This window comes from Gossypium hirsutum, chromosome D04, assembly GCF_007990345.1.
Source record: "Gossypium hirsutum isolate 1008001.06 chromosome D04, Gossypium_hirsutum_v2.1, whole genome shotgun sequence".
Lineage (NCBI taxonomy): Eukaryota > Viridiplantae > Streptophyta > Magnoliopsida > Malvales > Malvaceae > Gossypium > Gossypium hirsutum.
In genome coordinates this window covers 35,649,787-35,665,108 of record NC_053440.1, presented here as the reverse complement: position 1 = coordinate 35,665,108, position 15,322 = coordinate 35,649,787, and positions in this window count along the sequence as shown.

The window sequence follows — 15,322 nt, the reverse complement described above, 5'->3', positions numbered from 1 at the left end:
GTGCCATGCTCAATTGGGAAACTGAGTTTCTTCGATGGTGTCCTGCCTTCAAAATTCGAACATTCTTTGGAAGTGCCAAAGAGCGCAAATTGAAGAGGCAAGCCTGGTTGAAACCAAAACCTCATTCCACGTATGCATAACTACTTACAGACTGGTTAAAAAAATAGGTCGGGCTGGGCCAGGTTCGAGCTTAGGATTTTTTCCCGGGCTTGACTTGGACAAATTTTTAGGCCTAGAAAATAGGCCTAAAATTTTTTCTGGGCCTGGCCCGAACCCGGCCCATTATCACCTCTATATACTATCGTGTGTTTTATTCTGAATTACTGATTATATTTGGATTTTCATGGTTGTTTTAATTATTTAAATGATTTTTTACTGTTAAACTTTCTCTCTTCTAGTTATTTGCTATTTTATCTAAACTTATACTATCGTGTGTTTTTTTTCCGAATTACTGGTTATATTTGGATTTTCATGGTTGGTTTAATTATTTAAATGATTTTTTACTGTTAAATTTTGAATTGTTAATGATTGGACTTTTCTGAAATGATTTGATGTAGCTCTCCAAACTTGGTCTTATCATCTAAGATGGATATGGGGTGTTACATCAAGGATTGGATCTGTCTAGGAAAGCTTGGTATTTAAGCAGTCAAACTTGACTCACCTACTTTTCTTAGGATCCTACCTGATGTATAGTATCTATTCACTTCTATATTTTCATTCTCTCTATTGCTCTTAGCAATGGAGACATTGTTCATCTTAAGTAGGGGGGCAAAAAATTGAAATTGTTTTTTTTTCAGAATATATTTTTCTTATGATTAGATTAAGTTATATTATTCTCAAAAACGTGATTTTTTGTTAATTATGCTAAGCTTTAGTATAAATAAAGTTCTATAATCTTAATAATTGCTATGTTAGCTGAATTATTATATAAATGTTACTCTTAATAAAGTATGTAAATCGAACCATAAAATTTTTACTTCCTTAGGAAAGCTAAGCGTGCATGAAAGTTTAAGTTTCTAGAATTGACTTAATAATTTCTTGAGGGGAAATCCTAAGAGGTATCGAATTTTGAAAATGATTTAGGCAAACTTTTATTTGGACCATTTGAGCCTTTCAAGCCAACTTTAATGAATATTTATCCCTTGAAACCCATCTTAGAAACTATATGGCCTGATTTTATTTGTACCTTGAAATAATAAGCCATACCTTTTCTCATAATTGTCTCTAAAATGTCACAAACACTAGACTCAGTCTATTAAGAATATTCACTGAAAATAAGTCTGGGAGAGTTGAGAAAAAGTGTCAAATGCTAAAAAAAATTGTAGTACATGCACTAATATGCTCGAGTGTGTTAAAAAAAAAATAGAGCATATGTACTAAAAAATATATGTTGTAACACCCCTAACCCCTATCCGTCGCCCAAATAGGGTTATGGAGCATTACCGAAAAATTTTAACTAAAAATATTCAATTATAACCATTTCTATAGAACACGTCATAGCTCAATCAAATACAAGCATATTGTACCTTTTATGAGCCCTTGAGGCCTTAGAAACGACTCGGGACTAAATCGAAAACACTTTGACCTTTATGGAAAAAGATAGAAAATATTACACTGCAAGGTTCACATGGTCGTGTGGCTCACACGGTTTTCATGAATCCCAAATACACATATATCTAACTTATATATATTTGACCATATTTTATCCATATAAATTTAGCTTAATTCCATACCAAGTTATACCATAATTGACCACATGCCAAAATCACATTCAAACATACCAAATGGGTCATAATTCAATCAAATATACTTAACTAAATTTCATATCAAATCATGCCCTAAATGATCATTTTGCAAACATGCCAACACTTGCCACTTTGGCCATAAAACCATGTATCAATTTGAGCATATAAACACCAACTGCTAAGCATCAAAGTATCAAAAGTGCACCAACCATCAAGGCATCAAAATGACATAAGTTTCACAATTTCAAAGTACCATTACATGCCAATCTCATTAACTAAATATTAGACATAGTCCACCTATACATGTCACTATAAACACGACCAAAGCATCAAAATCTACCGATAAATTCGATGGATATTGTGATGGATCTTCGACTAGCTTCCAACCAGATCAAGCTTCCGATAATCTGTAAAGTAAAAGAAAAATAACTACATAAGCAATGAATGCTTAGTAAGCTCGTATAAAATTTTAACATAGCATTCCATTTCAATAATGAACATTATAGGTTAAATATAAACCTATACCAATGCCTCAAGATTTATCAACCATACTCATCAACTCACAAATGAGTAAGTTCATTAATGTCGCATATATATTGACCATTCATAACATAATGAGATTTCATGAGACTTAATATATAATCATCAACCTTTTTATAAGATTATATACCTTTCTATTTACTTACTTTCTATTCCATTTCATTGCTTATCATAAGCCCGAACGACATTATCAATTGCCAACTTAGTGCTTTATCCATGACATAGGTAGATTCATCCATAGCATAAGCAATTTGCTCACATATAAATACATCATTTATCATATTAATCATTTTTATAACATCATAATATATCTCAATTACGTACTTACCATTTCATTCCCGTTTCTTACTGGTTTCATATGCATAATACAAGCATAATCATAAACATCAATCATATCACAACACATGTTAGTTCATTTAAACATGATTAATATAAATTTGACATGGATAACCATTATACTTGAGCATGATCCAATTGGATTTATCATCCATCTCAACATAACATTTTTTCCTTGTAGCTCACCAATTCAAAGTCTTTCATACATACATGTCGTAGTTCATATAGAATACTTGCCATATCCTTGTAAACTCATGCCCGTTGAACCGATTAGAATACCGTTGGATACGCGGGATAGCTCACACGAGGTGTGCTAAACATATAGTCGTAGCTAACACGAGCTGTAAAATGGGCCTGCTCATATAAGCTGTCGGTCGGAACGTAGTTACACGGTGCTGCTCCACAAGCTATTGAGTATCCACAACAAATGCTGGAACTCAGCCACGGATAGGACGTTCAAGGCTAGCACCCAAAACATGGTAACTTGGGTCTGCTCACACAAGTTGTGGGTCGAAATTAACTACACAATGTTGCTCCATATGCAATCGAGTATTCACAACAAATGCCAGAACTCAGCCACTGGTAGGACATTTAAGACCAGCACCCAAAACATGTAAACCCTAATGACATTTCAATTGTATCCTACGAATTCGTAAGGTTTAAACGGTGCTTGATAGTCGTCGTACGTCATTGAATTTCCATCGTTTCATGACAAGATATATTGCAAAATGACATATATATTGATTCAATCCCAATAAAATCACACTAACATTCAATTTAATCAACATTATAAAGAATTAAGTTTATACAAACTTACTTGGCTAAATTGTAGAAATGTCAAAGTATAGGGGCATTTTGGTAATTTTCCATTCTCCTTGATTTTCCACTCAAGCTTGATCTAAATTAATAATTCATTCAATTTATTAATTTAAATAGTAAAAAAATTATTTTATGAAATTTACTCATTTTTATATTTTTTCAAAATTGCCTCTAACATTTTACTTTTATTCAATTTAGTCCCTGAGCCTAAAACATTCAAATTTGAAATTTCTAATGCAAACCAATGCCAAAAAAATACCCATGGCATCCAATGCAATCCATTATTGCGATAATTTCACATCAAATCCTTATATTTTTACTATTTCAACATTTAGTCCCTAATAGGTAAATTCATCAAAATTACTTAACAAAATACTTTTAAATATCAATCAAAATTCCAAAATAATCATTTAACATCTAAAATCACAAAGATTTATCAATGGAAACATCCAATATCTTTAACAATTTCAAAATTGAAGGTACGAGCTAGCTGCACCTAGTTGCAACGATCTCAAAAACATCAAAATTACTAAAAGTAGCCAAGAATTACTTACCATGCATGAGAAAATCACCATGGCTAAACCTAGCTTAAGGTTTTCCATGGACATTCAGTTGTTGAAGAAGAAACCAAAAAGATGATACTAAATTAGCCTTTTCTTTTCCTTTAATTTAATTTAATTTTAAAATAACCATTTTGTCTATTTAAAAATCATCCAAATTTCATGCTTTTAGTTCCCCAAAACCGTCCACTAAATAATTCAATGGTCTAATTACCATTTAAGTCCCTTTTCTTTTATTCAATAAACCATTTAATCACTCAAATCAAATAGTGATCAAATTTTACATCTTTTATGATTTAGTCCTTTTTAATTAATTCACTATCGAAACGTTAAATTTCTTAACGAAACTTTAACACCACCTTAATGGAACTCCGTAAATATGTATAAAAGTATTTACGGCTCAATTTATAGAAACGAGGTCCCAATACCTCATTTTCTAAAACCACTTGACCTTAGGGTCTTACCACTTGAACTTAATTAATAGTTCAAATAGCATAAATAATCATGTCAAAAACCTTTTTAAAACCATATTTGACTCGTAAATATTATTATTTTACTCATCGAATTTGTGGTCTCAAAACCACTATTTTCGACACCACTACAAAATAGGTTGTTACAACTCTCTCCCCTTACGAAAATTTCGTCCTCGAAATTTCTCACTTGTTATAGCTATCAAGTTGAGTATTTCTTCCGCCTTTAAAATGGTTATGCATAGATAAATCAATCATAACTCATCTCGATTTAGAACTCGTATCAGAATTCATATCAGAACTTGATACTATATCTGAACTTAACTAATAGCTATGATGTTCTCCTGTCATAACTTTATCATTAGTAGTGTAACTACCGAGAAATTCCTTGTGATCGTCTGTTGAAACATAACTGAGAAACCTGAATTGTCAAACTCTAACTGATGCTTCTAACATGTTTCCATCTGTAACTTTCAACTGATATTTGTTCCCTTTTTTCATGGAAAGCGGCAAGCAATATCATTTAACACAAGCGCGACAACTTCAACTATCAAGACGACTTTAACCCATAATTAAATTTCTCGATTATAATTGATCTGATAGATATATTTCTCTATCATGTCTTCTAGAATATGAATTCTTCATTTAGACTGTCCATTTATTTACCTGTGAATCCGTAAAATTTATTCCTGAATCAAGAAATAAGCTCAAATATAAACAACTTACCTAAATTTTCAAATGAATAACCTGTTTCTGAATAGCACTATTGAGTCGATCTATCAATCGAATAATAACATTTCAAATAATTCTTTATTCTTATTGTCAAGATAATCCAGATATATTGTCTATCATAATTGCCTCAGAATACCAATCAAAGATTTCTACAACTGCATTAACTCAAACGAAACATAACATCCAATTTAACTCGTTGACATAAATTGAGATTACTTGAGGAATGAGAACCAATATACAAAAGTTTAAGCTCAATCTTCCACTGTCTACACTTTTGCCAATGCCTACCCCTTCAAGAAAGCTAGAAAGGGGATATATAATAAATCTATTTCAATTATTAACATCGAAGCTTTAAAGCACACTAGAGCCACAACCATTAGATGAATTAAAACCATAGTGCTCTAATAAGACCAACGTTTCAACCATATAAATAAAACAATACCTCAACATCAATAGTGCATTCCAAAGATGTGGAGCTCTACTAAATTTTCGAGAATATAACCCATATTGAATGATAAAAAGATTGATGATATTCCAAAGAAAATCTAGAAAAAGAATATTACTCATACGCACTGGAGTTAGTTGTGACAGAGACAACATAAATTGCATAATATAATTGAGAGCATCAACCAATAGAAGAAATAAAATAACATCATATGAATCTTATCGTTGAACCTTCTACCAAACATAATAGAATAGAATGCAGAATAAAGATAGAGCAATGCCAATCATAAATCAACTAGACTAACAATACTTCCGTCTAACATTTTGGTTAGCTAGCATTCTCTTATGATAAGAATCACATCTAAAGATGAACAATTGCATATACCTCTGAGGATAAAAGAACATATAAAATACCCAGAAGAGATCATCGTAAGATACTCGACTATAACACATGCATTCAAACATTATTCCACTGACTACTACAGTCATCAATAATCTACATTATCTCGTTCACTAAAGAAATCAATTTAGAAGAAATTTTGTTTAATCCGTTCTTTAGATACCATACCTGAATAAGTCGATTACCCATGATTAGCTTCTTCTTTAACAACGATGTTGTGTATCCCGAATGATCTTCAAAAAAATATAATATCTCTTCTAGAACTCGCTTTACTTGCTAACCCATTCTCGGCTCTGACCGCATTATTATTCATTCAGCCACTGAACTCTTCAATTTCATACGTGTGGGCTTAATCAAAATAAATCTTGTGAATTTCGTTGTATAAGATTTTAAGGGTAAAGGGGTGGAGATCGTAAAGCCTCTAAATTTGGCTCTCATATATACACATAACATAACCTTCATCATTAACATAACATTATAATCATTTATTCATACCTTCATGAGTTTCTACTCATCCTGAGCAACTTTTAATCAGACATTTGAATATCGCTTTCAGCATTATCAGAATTAGCTCAGTTGGAAAACATCTCTGTCTAAAAATGAAACAAATCATATCAAAGTTAGGAGATATCACACTATCACAGGTTAAATAATGGCATGTATTTCTGGACTTCATACATCCTACGTTCAATCTGAGAATCAACTAAACCGTAGCTTTGATACCACTAAATGTAATACCCCTAACCCGTATGTTTCACCGAAATAGGGTTATAAAACATTACCAAAAAATTTTAACTTTAAACATTCAATTATAAACATTTCTATAAACACATCATAGCTCAACCAAACACAAGCATATTGTCCCTTTTACGAGCCCTCAAGGCCTTAGAAATGCTTTAAAAACGACTTGAGACTAAATTAGAAACATTATGAGCTTTATGGAAAAAGATAGAAAATTTCACACTACAGGGGTCACATGACCATGTGACTAGGCCATGTGAATCACACGGCTGAGACACACGCTCGTGTATTAGGCCGTGTGGACATTCGAAGTAAGGATACACGGCTGTGTCCCAGCTCGTGTCCGTGCCCATGTAACTCTCTGACTTGGCTCGCACGGCTAAGCCACACGCCCGTGTGCCAGGCCGTGTAACACTCAAAATGAAACCTTTAAAAACCTACAGGGGACACACGACCATGTCGCATGGCCGTGTGTCAAACATGGCTGAGACACACGCCCGTGTCTTAGGTCATGTGGACAAGAAATATGCCAAATTCAAGCCATTCTCTCACTAAATTCTAGCACACCCTTACAAGCCATTTATACATATGACCAAGGTATTAAAATATGTTCAAACATGCATAAAAATAGTCAATTAAAATAACCATTTTCATTCAACCAATATGCCATATAAGGCACCTCAAAAGCAAGCACTCAACTTAACTACACATAAGCATAATTGGTCACCTTGCTACCATTTTAAAACATACCATACTTAACTTATACCATGTCATTAGGACTTATCATTTGAACCATTTTTTCCATGCATCCCAAATACACATACATCTAACTTATATATATTTGATCATATTTCATCCATATATATTTAGCTTAATTCCATACCAAGTTATACCATAATTGAACACATGCCAAAATCACATTCAAACATATCAAATGGGTCATAATTCAGCCAAATATACTTGACTAAATTCCATATCAAATCATGCCCTAAATGATCATTTTCCAAACATGCCAACACTTACCACTTTGTTCATAAAACCAAGTATCAATTTGAGCATATAAACACCAACCATTAAGCATCAAAGTGCCAAAAGCACACCAACCATCAAGGCATCAAAATGGCATAAGTTTCACAATTTCAAAGCAACCTTACATGCCAATATCATTAACTAAATATTAGACATAGTCCACCTATACATGCCATTACAACCACGGCCAAAGCATCACAATCTATCGATAAATTCAATGGATAGTGTGATGGATCTCTGACTAGCTTCCAACCTGATCAAGCTTCCGATAATTTGTAAAGTAACAAAAAAATAACTACATAAGCAATGAATTCTTAGTAAGCTAATATAAACATTTAACACAGCACTCCATTTTAATAATGAATATTATAGGTTAAATATAAACCTATACCAATGCCTCAAGATTTATCAACCATAATCATCAACTCACAAATGAGTAAGTTCATTAATCTCACATATATAATGACCATTCATAACATGATAAGATTTCATGAGAGTTAATATATAATTATCAACCTTTTTATAAGATTATATACATTTCTATTTACTTACTTTCCATTCCGTTCCCAAGGCTTATCATAAGCCTAAACGACATTATCAATTGCCTACTTAGTGTATTTATCCATGACATAGGTAGATTCATCCATAGCATAAGCAATTTGCTCACATATAAATGCCTCATTTATCACATTAAAGCTTTTATAACATCATAATACATCCCAATTACGTACTTTCTATTTCATTCCCTTTTCTTACCTGTTTCATATATATAGTACAAGCATAATCATAAACATCAATCATATCCACAAACTTAGCATAAGCCTAAGCACATCAACATCACATGTTAGTTTATTTAAACATGATTCCTCTGAATTTGATAGGGATAACCATTATACTTGAGCATGATTCAATTGGATTTATCATCCATCTCAACATAACATTTTTCCCATGTAGCTCACCATTTCAAAGTCTCTCATACATGCATGTCTTGGTTCTTATAGAATACTTATCATATCTTTGTAAATTCAGTCCCCTTGAACCAATTAGAATACCATTGGATATGTGGGATAGCTCATACGAAATGTGCTAAACATATAGTCGTAGCTCACACGAGCTATAAAATGGGCCTACACAGACAAGCTGTTGGTCGGAACGTAGTTACACAGTGCTACTCCACAAGTTGTCTAGTATCCACAACAAATGCTAAAACTCAGCCATCGGTAGGACATTCAAGACCAGCACCCGAAATATTGTAACTTGGGTCTGTTCACACAAGCTATGGGTCAGAACGTAGCTACACAGTGCTACTCCACAAGCTGTCTAGTATCCGCAACAAATGCCAAAACTCAACCACTGGTAGGACATTCAAGACCAGCACCAGAAATATGGTAACCTGGGTCTACTCACACAAGTCGTAGGTCGGAATGTAGCTACACGGTGCTGCTCCACAAGCTATCAAGTATCCGCAATAAATGCCAGAACTCAGCCACTGCTAGGACATTCAAGAGCAACACCCGAATCCTATAAACCCTAATGACATGTCAATTTTATCCTACGAATTCCTATGGCTCAAACGAGGCTTGATAGTCATCGTACGTCATTGAATTTCCATCGTTTCATGACAAGATAAATTGCATAATAATATATATTGATTCAATCACGATAAAAATACACACTAACATTTAATTTAATCAACATTATACAGAATTCAATTCATACGAACTTACCTGGCTAAATTGTAGAAATATCAGTATAGGGGCATTTTAATAAAACCTCAAAAATCACTCTTTTAATAAAATCACAGTTTTAAACCTCAAAAATTAGTGGATAAGGTGTGTTTTCAGAAATCTCTTTACTCATCATCTTTTTTGAAAACATTTTGTTTAACTTCTTTGCAATGGAACATAAACCATTACTAACCCAATGGTTACTTAGCCAAATATCATCCATAGTCAAATTTCAATGTATATAAATATGTATATACATCCTAAGAATGAAAATCATGCATACATGAAAATCCCCAACACGAAAATAGTCCCAAACCACAGTTTTAATAATTTCACAATCCAAAAACCAAATAATAGAAAGATAAAATTAAAATAAAAATAATATAATATAATAAAGATATGACGATATTGATTTCAAAGTTCACCGTACATCCGCATGCCAATTTCGATCCTAAGTTCGTTCATTACCTGAGAAGTTAAGGTAATAGGGTAAGTTGGACGAGCTCAGTGTGAGTCTAAACAAATGAGCACAATGCATTTTGTACAAGCAATTTCACCTAACACATTTACATACTGGAAAATCAGTAGCCAATATTGATTAAAATAATTCATTTATTCAATTTATAACCTTTACCCAATAACTATGTGGAAACAACAAACTAGTTTGCATTTAATCGCACTTACGCTTCCTAATTTGAGAGATCCGAATGGCCAATTGATCAAGATCATTTTTCCCTAATTGTTATGTAATTAAAGGTTGATTAGGAGGGTTCAAGGACTCAAATTAATGCTGGAAATAGATGGGAAATGATTTAGAAACAAAACAACCCCATTTCTTGCACCTATGTGCATGTACCACCACCCATGGTGGCCAAAATTGGGGTTGAATCAAGAATGATTTTGGGATCCTTTTAAAAGCTGGAAAGATACCTTTAAAATCATTAAAATTCCCTAAAATTCCAGATCTAGAAAATTAGATTTTTAATTGACAAGATTAATTAAGAAATTGAAGGGAAAAAAAATCTTTACACAAGCTAATGGAGGGGGGACGGCAATGGCACTTTCTTAGCAATGTTGGAGTTGATCTTGGAGATCCAAGATTTCATATTTGGGGCTGATTTAGTTGAGGATAAATGACCAATTCCCTATTTTTTTTATCTAATTCTACATATCCATTATGCTAAATTTTAAGATGTTACATTTCGTCTCCTCGAACCCTTGTAGGGAAATTCAAACATGATTAGTGGCTCCCAAATCAATTACCCAGTGGTCTATCAAATCTTCCATTATACAAGCTTCTATCATAAAGAGTTTCATACATTTACCTTTGGTAGCTAGGTATTCTTTCTGCTATTTGCAGTTCACCTTGAATTGTCTTTTCTTACTGCATAAAAAGCATTTAGACTTACGTAAGTTCACCTTAGCCTCGCCTTTCTTAATGCGCTTTCCCTTCCCTTTTGAGGAAGAAGCAACAAATATATTTGTTTCTACTCTTCGGATCAACTAATCGTCACTTAACATCAACTCATAGGATTGTAGTTCCTTCATGAGTTGTGTAAGCATCAAATTCTTGTTCCCAAGGTTAAAAGCGGCTTGAAAACCAGCAAAAACCTTAAATAGGCTTTTGAACACCATTCTATTTGGGTGTTCTAGTCCAAATTGGCCTCATTGTCCATGACCTCAACAAAGTAGCCCATAAGAGTGATCATATGGCCTTTGACCGGAGTACCGAGCTTTTGTTGGGTATTCATCAAGCCAAGGCAGCTTAGCCTACAAACATGTCTTATAGCTTATCAAGAATTGCTTTTGTCTTACAGGTCTCTAGTTGTTTATACAGCGTGTTGGTCATGCTTTCAAGCATATAGCAATAAGTTATCTCATCAGACTCTTCTCAGTGTTTTCTAGCCTCAGCTTGAGTGGTTGGAGGGCATTTAGTATCAAGAACTATTTTAAGCTTCTCACAACTCAAGACAATTATTAGGTTCCTTTTTCATTCCTTATAGTTATTTTTGTTCAGCTTGTTTTTAGTGAATATGTTCAATAAGGGAGTACGTGTCATTATCGAACTGAAAAATAAAATATTCATCTATTAATATCTTTGTATAAGCAAATGTTTGAAAACTTTTGCAACATTACAGTATGCATTAAGATGATGCTTGTGCCTTACATTAAACCTTGAAAAACATTTGTAAGTCATTGCAATGATAATTCACACACCCAATTAATCAAATCATCATAGGGTGATCATGACCAGCTAGTAAGCACATGGATCTCCAACCAATTAGTACATGAACATAATTCCTTACGCATTCACATGTACTAATAATCGTGTAATGTTTGACCATCATTCTAACTTAAGTAGAGCTCCGTAGGGAGTTACTTAACTGGAAGATCTTGAGTGTATAACCATCAACTCAACACATATCGCATCATGCACCACAAATGAGTCATTATGGGACAATCTCATCGGGTAGCATACTTTGACTAGTTGTGTAACACCCCTAACCCATATCTGTCGCTGGAATAGGGTTACGGAGCGTTATTGTAAAAACATAACTCAAATCATTCATTCTCAACATTTCATAATCGTTGAAAAATCCAATAAAACACATGCATAACGTCCCTTTTTCGATCCCTCAAGGCCTTAAAAACACTTTAGAAATGATTCAGGACTAAATCGAAAATGTTTAAAACTTCATGGAAAAAGATGGAAAAATTCACACTGCAAGGGTCACACGATTGTGTGGTCAGGCCGTGTGACTTAAACAGCTGAGACACATGCATGTGTCTCAATCTGTGTGGACATTCAATGTAGGGACACATAACCATGTCCCAGCCCGTGCGGTACTCGTGTAACTCTTTGACTTGGTTCACACGACCAAGCCACACGCTCGTGTGCCAGATCATGCAACTCTCAAAATGCAACCTCTAAAAACCTACAGAAGACACACACGGTTGAGACACATGCCCGTGTCTTAGGCCGTGTGGAGAAGAAATTGGTCATTTTCAAGCCAATTCTCTCACCCAAAACAAACTTACGCATACAAGCCATTGCACCTATATTCAAGCATTCAATATGTACTTAAAACATGTATAATAAAACTATATCATTATGGTATTTTTTTCATACAATCAAGCTTTCAAACATACCAAATCATACATATTAAGACCAATTCAATGGGTCATTTATCCATACAACCAATATGCCAAAAGGGCACCCCAAACATAAATCATCAAATCAACTTAAACATGTGCATATTTACCATTTATCAACTAATTTGTTTCCATACCGAAACATATCACAATTGACACATACCAACCTTACCATATTAGATTCATGTCATAGAAAAATAACTTTACAATTTGAACCACTTATCTCATGTATCAAAACCATATAAATGATACAAAACTAGCCATTACCAAGTGGTTCCAACATCCAAAATATATACATACCAAATTGATGTCCAAATGGTCATAATTCAACTAAACATACATGATTTAAATTCTATATCAATACATGCAATAAATGATCATTTGCAACCATGCCAACAATTATCACTTTGGCCACAAACCATACTTCAATTTGATCTTATAAACACCAACCATCAAGACATCAAAACAAGATAAGTTTCACAATTTCAAAGCAACATTTCATGCCAACATCACACAAACATACCAATTTGGCTATTCAAAATGTATCGTCACTAAACCATTTCAACATCTGCCATCAAGCCCAAAAATGCCAAAATGTCATCAATCATAAAACCTTATTTACAAGCCAAAAATAGTGGCCAAATCATCAAGAACAAAACACCTATAAATGTCATTATAATCGCGACCAAAGCGTAAAAATCCACCAATAAAATCAATGGATAGTGTGATGGATCTCTGACTAGCTTCCAACCCGATCGAGCTTCCAATAATCTGTAAGGTAAAGGAAAAATATGTAAGCAATGTATGCTTAGTAAGCTCGTATAAACTTTAAGCATAAAATTCCATTTCAATAATAAACTGTATAGAATAAACATAAACCTATGTTAATGCCATGAGATTCATAACATGATAGGATTTTATAGGACGTAATATATAATTATCAACCTTTCTATAAGATTATACACCTTTCAATTTACTTACTTTCCATTTTGTCCTCAATGCTTATCATAAGCCTAAACAACATTATTAGTTCCCAACTAAGTGTATTTATCCACGATTTAGGTAGATTCATCTATAGCATAAGCAGTTTGCTCACATATAAATACATCATTTATCACATTAAACCTTTTATAACATCATAATACATACTTACCATTTCACTCACTTTTCTTACCCGTTTCATATGCTTAGTACAAGCGTAATCATAAACATCAATCATATCCACAAGCTTGGCATAAGCCTAAGTACATCAACAACACATGCTAGTTCATTTAAACATAATTCATGTGAACTTAACATAAATAACCATTATACTTAAGCATGATCCAATTGGATTTACCATATTTCATAACATATCATGTTTTCTATGTATCACCATTTCAATAAATTTCATGTATACATATATTTAGTTCATATCGAACACTTACCATTTGACTTGCATTACACATAAGACATAAACATAACATTAACCATAGCCACAAGCTATTAATTAAACACATAACTTAGCAATATCATAATATAGTAAGATATGGTAGATAAACATAGCATCACTTAAATCATACTTTTCATAATCATGAATGTTCATACTTTGATCATCGATACATCATACCTTTCTATATTTGTCGTAGTGAAGTTAATCGAAACCCTTACCGGAGCTCACACAAAGTGTGCTAAACGATGGTCAAAACCATCCCTTCCATATTTGATGGTCAAAGCCATCCCTTTTCATATTTAATGGTCGTAACTATCCCTTTTCATATTCGATGAGCTTCGATACGTCGTTGGGTCTTCTGTCGAGGCATGATATGATAATATAACATGATAGCATTTAAAACAAAAATTTAAAACGTTATTTAATCATAGGAACTTACCTGGCTAAATTGTAAAAATGACAAGGTACAAGGGCATTTTGGTAATTTTCCATTCTCCTCAATTTTCCACTCGATCTTGATCTAAATTAAAAATTTTATTCAATCTATTAATTTAGACAGTAAAACAATATATTTTACGCAATTTAGTCAACTTTTTTCTTTTTTACAAAATTGCCCCTAAAATTTTACTTTTATTCAATTTAGTCGATAAGCCTAAAAGATGCAAATTAACCATTTTTATTGAAATTTTACACTAGCCAAATATTTTTAGCCTCCATTTCAGCCCATTTTTGCAACAATTTCACATTAAATCCTTGTACTTTTATTATTTTAGCAATTTAGTCCCTAATCGATAAATTCATCAAAAATCACTTAACAAAATACTTTTAAATAACAATTAATATTTCAAATTCATCATTTAACATAAAAAAATCTCTAGATTCATCAATGGCAACATTCAAAATCTTTAACAATTTCAAAATCGAAGGTACGGGGAAGTTGGACCTAGTTGTAATGATCTCAAAAACATAAAAATTATTAAAAATGGGATGAAAACAAACTTACATGCATCAAATGAAACATGGCCAAAGCTTGAAGCTTCCATGGAGTTTTTCTTCTTTCCCATTTCAGTGAAGAAGACATGAAAATGATGATATTAACTTTTATTTTATTTTATTTTATTATAAAATTATTATTTTGTCCATTTAATAATCATCCAATTTTCATGCTTTTAGTTGCCCAAAATCGTCGACTAA